Here is a 5,186-nt window from a genome sequence, read left to right on the forward strand (position 1 = left end):
TAAAAGTTTAAAGAGAATAAAAAATAATTACCCAATTTCTATTATGATATTGAGTTGTTTCAATTGGAGAAATTTTAAAGACACATCTCCTTGTATATTTTAAATTGTTATAGATATCTTAACAATATCATAATGTCATCTAAAAATATGAAAATACATATAAAAACACAAGTAATAATGATAAAAGAGATATGAATGATAACTTCAAAATCTTCTATTCTCCACTTATTCTCATGATGAATCACAAATGTTTTGTACACTAAAAAAGATTAAAAACATAATGTTATACAAAATAACAAATAAAAATTTAAAGATAATAAAAAAGAGTTACTCAATTTCTATCATGAAGATTGAGTTGTTTGAAGTAGATAATTTTTAGAGACACATCTCCTTGTCAGTTTTAAGTTGTCATCTTTTTTCTGAAATTGTCTAAACTTAACTTTTTAAAGCCAGAATGAGTCATCTTTTGCTGGAGGGATACGCGGGAAAGGGGGAGGTGGTCTTCGGTAACTCCGTTTTTGAATTAGGTCACACACTTTATAAAACATTAAGAGAGAAGAGTAAGGGGGACCTTCTTTTTCCTCCGCTGATGCTTTATTTCTTTTTCTAATATATAAAGTATTCGATTTTACTAAGTCAATTCTTAAAAAATACTTAATCAACTTAGTGTAGACAATTGTTTGTCTTTGTAATTGTTAATAAATATAGTTGTAAATTATTGTTCAGTTATAAATACAATAATAAATAAGGTTAATTCTATTGACTCTAAAATTTTATAAAAATAGTAACTTATGAGAGCTAGTAATATAAAGATGTTACACATTAATTTAATTAGTTATAATGCTTTAGAATAAAATATTATTATAATTATTTATTTATATAAATTATATAAAGAATTTAAAGATGACACATCGATATGTAATTTAATATTTTTAAATAATATATTTTATGTAAATAGTAATAATTTTAAATAAAATGAAAAAACAGTCAAAATATTTTCAAAATATACTTCTAGTTTTAGTTTATCTTTTTTTCATGTTTGTTCATTTTTCAAAACATAAAATTTTATGTTTTAGAAAAAGAAGTGTTGAATAAATATCTTGAAATATTGAAGAGATTTTAACCATTAAAGAGCGTGAGATAAATGATGAGTTACACGATGCTTAAAAATTATTGATTAGTGTAAGTTGTTCTTCAAATATTACACAATTGTTCATATAATTATTTTCCTAACCAATTTTGAGAAGTTATATGTTCAGTTAGGACTTACTGAAATAAGAAATCCACATTAGATTTAGTAAACTCAATTGTGTTTTACTCGTAGATTGAATGTCAAAACTGAGGTGAAATGTGTTATACCCGTCGGTGGAATGCCAAAACCGAGGAAAAATGTGTTTTTCCATTAAGAACATCAAAAAGGATCTCACTGAGGATCGAACTTATGACCTTTACGCATTACCTGTCGGTTGTGTTAAAATCGAGATGTGAAGTGTGTTGAGAAGGTGAATTGAGGTGAACTTGAAGTAAGGAATTGATCAAGTAAAGCACAATTGATCGACATTTTCACCAAAGAATTGAAGATCGACATGTTCCTAAAGTTGAGAAAGAAATTAGTAATAGTTCAGATCGAAAATGATTAGTGTGTTTCAAAAACTTGGATTATATGGGGATGGTATGTTGAGATATTAGATATAATCCAAGTTGAGTTGTGTGGGCCAAGATCAAAGCTAATTAGGGTTTAGGGTTTATTACTTAGTTTGTTATTTTACTTAATAGTCAAGTCACTTAGGTGTGTATAAATAGACAATTTGTAATTCAATTTTATCAATTCATTCAATTCAACAATACAATTCTTATTTCCTTATTCTCTCTTTCTCTCCTCACTAAAAGGGTGGTGAGTAAGAAATGTTTCGTTGAAGAGTGTCAACGGCGCCATAAGGGAGGGTGAGTAAGAAATGTTATGTGCAATACAAGAGTTTGTGTAAGTAAGAAGAGCTTCCACTTGAGAGGGATCATTATGGACTCACACTTGAGGGGGAGTTTTGAGAATGTAACAAGTGTGAGTAGTGTGGGTAATAGCCCCACATTAGTTGAAAATGTGGAGACTTGAGCATTTATAATTGAGAGAACCCACTCACCTATCACCTTAAGGTTTGGGTGAATACGTGGTGTGTCTCTCACAAATATATTTCTCTAAAAAGAAGAAGTCTCATAATTTTCAATGCTCCATAGTGAAAAACTCCCCCAACAAAGTGGAACACTTTTCATGACACCCTTCGTTATCTCGCCTGTGAAATTGAGGTAAGACCTCTTTTTCAACCAAGGTAAAAGTAATTTTTCGTGGTAGTATGGATATCATAATTTACAAAAGCTTCACTCCCAATGATTGGCCAAACAAGAATGGAAGACAAATTAAGAGTGATAGGGATCATTATGCTCTAAGGAAAGATATGTGTTAAAACTTATTGACAAGTAGTTTAGGAAATCATAGAGATGATCCTAGTCAAACGCAATATCTTCATTTGATAACATGGTCGTGTCGTAGATACCAAATTACCATAAGACTCTCTCTCTCTCTCTCTCTCTCTCTCTAGCAACCTCCACCATAGAAGTCCAAATCAAATAGTCAAAACTAAGAAGATGATTTGTTCTTAATTCACCTAATTTCTCCTTAATAGTGACCTAATCACAATAGTATTTACAGAGTTAAACTAGTTGAAGATATGCATGGACCAAAGCGTATTGTGGTACCTAAGGCAGAGCTAGAGGAGAGTGAATCAGAGGATACAGATGTTGAAGAAGACAACGACGCATGGAAATTTTAAGATGAGGAGGAAAAATGTGAGTTTAGGAAGAATGGGCCCCAGGGTGATCGGAAATCAAATCATAGCACTGACCATACCATTATAGACCTTGGAAACGTTGATTTTGTGGTGAATACCAAGAGTTTGTAAATCGTTAATGGTAGCATGGACTTGGGGACGTCTGACATCCGTAGGGTAGACGTGGCTGGTGAAAGGAGGATTCTTGGAAGATTATGGTGAACAATATAACCAATAACATTGGGAGGACGCAGGTTGATTAAATATGAATAATCATGGTAATCTACTGAGGGGACAAAAGCATGTTTCTTCTTTTGATCAAGATATGATAAACATAACGTCTCAAGGGTTTTGTAAAACTTTGAGGGCCCAGTCTACTAATCCACTGGTGGTAGTGGGTTTGGACTATGTTACTTCTGATCCAATTTCATGCTCCCCTATTGGACCGGGTATAGTTTTTGATGGGCCCAAACTGAGGAGAAAGAAACTTATCAATGAGATTTATGAGAACATCAAGATTCCATTTTCCCCTTCATATTTTCCCCATCTTATTCATTCATCCAAAAAACTTTTAGATTCGTCTATTCCATTTGGTCCGCCTACAAATCTTGTGGTTCTTAGCTCTGAGATGGAAGGCTTGTGTTCGAGATATTCTGGGGGCTCTATCTTATGTTGTGAGTCAATCAATGACTCTGATGTCAACCAGGGAAACTCTCGCTTCAGAATATTTGTCGAGGTTATCCATGCTAAGGTGTGGCAAACAATTAAAGAGTTGGGAATTGAGGGTGAGGAAGACGATGAATTATTTGAAGGAATTGTTAGAGATATGGAGGATAGAGATAGAAAAGCATTTGAAGAATCAAGGGAGATAGCTATTAGGATTCCATGAATATGGTTACTTTCAATATTCGAGGGAGTGGATATTCCATAAAAAGGAGCAGGATTAGGCAGATTCTTGCTAAAGGAAAATCAAACATTTGTTTAACTCGGGAATCAAAGAAATAGAGTATGGAAGATAATTTAGTTCATAGCATATGGGGAAATGTGGATTGTGAGTGGTCTATTGTAAATGTTTGTGGCCAACCTGTGTAATACCCCGTATTTCCTTAAATACCTAAATTCCTATTAATTGAGATCAACTGAGTTCCTATGTGCTCTAAAAGTTGCCGATTGGGATAAATAGAGTAAATAGTAAGTTCAAATTGACTTAATTAATATTAATTGGGACTGACCTTTTATTAATTAGGACATTTTGATAACACTGATAATGGGTCAATAGCTCCGGTAGAACAAATATTATAAGTTTGGTTCCACTTGAGATATTTGTTGCTACTAGAAACCACTTGCTAACCACATGTTTCTATTGGCCACTTGCATTTGGTCTTTGAATCACTCATCACCACATGTTGCTACCTACCATAATCCACTTAATTTTCTCTATGTATCATAAAGAATAGAAAGAAAGAGAAAAGCTCAAGTGAAGGAAAGAAAGAAAGCTAGTGGTGAAGAAGAAGAAGAAGAAGAATGGAAGCTTGGAACCAACACCATCATCTTCATCCTCATCTCATCTTCAACAACTTCTCCTCTTCAATTTCTTGAGGTGGATTCTAGTTAGAAACCCTAGATTTCTAGAGGATTAGGGTTGTAGAATGTTAGACAAATCATGAAAATCCATGCTATATTATGAATATTTTCTTGCTCTTGTTGATTACCATGAACATGTGCCTTGTTGTGTTCTTATAATTGTTAAGATAACATGATTTGTTATGGTTGTGGTGAAATAGTTGGTTGTGATTATGACCTTGAAATCGTTGTGATTGTGATCTTGGAATCCTTGATTTATATGTGTATAAGAACATGTATTATGATGGGTTTTGTTGGAAGAAGAAGCGGTATTTTGTTAGAAATGGTAAAACAGAGGAAAATGGTGTCTGTGAAGTGAAATGTGAAAATGTGAGTGGACCAATCGATTGGTCTTTGTCATCTATCCATTGACAGCCCTTTGTTTTGTAGAAAAAATGATATTTTTACAGGACCAATCGATTGACACTGCATTACAATTGATTGCACGAACTTGTTGTATATGAACAGTGGAAAATTTTAGCAGGACCAATCGATTGACACTCAGCAAACTTTGAAAAACAGAAATGTGAGAGGAACCAATCGATTGGGCTTCCCCAACCAATCAATTGACTTAAGTTAAAAACTTCAAAATCCATTTCTTAAATGTTTTTAAATGCATTCTTCCAACCATTAATCAATTGTGATGCTATACTTATGTTGAATACATGTTAATGGTGAGAATTACATGATGAATATAATAAGTTAACCTAGGATTGGTATTAGGTCATGAGTGAGGTTTAT

This window comes from Lathyrus oleraceus, chromosome 6, assembly GCF_024323335.1.
Source record: "Lathyrus oleraceus cultivar Zhongwan6 chromosome 6, CAAS_Psat_ZW6_1.0, whole genome shotgun sequence".
Classification (NCBI taxonomy): domain Eukaryota; kingdom Viridiplantae; phylum Streptophyta; class Magnoliopsida; order Fabales; family Fabaceae; genus Lathyrus; species Lathyrus oleraceus.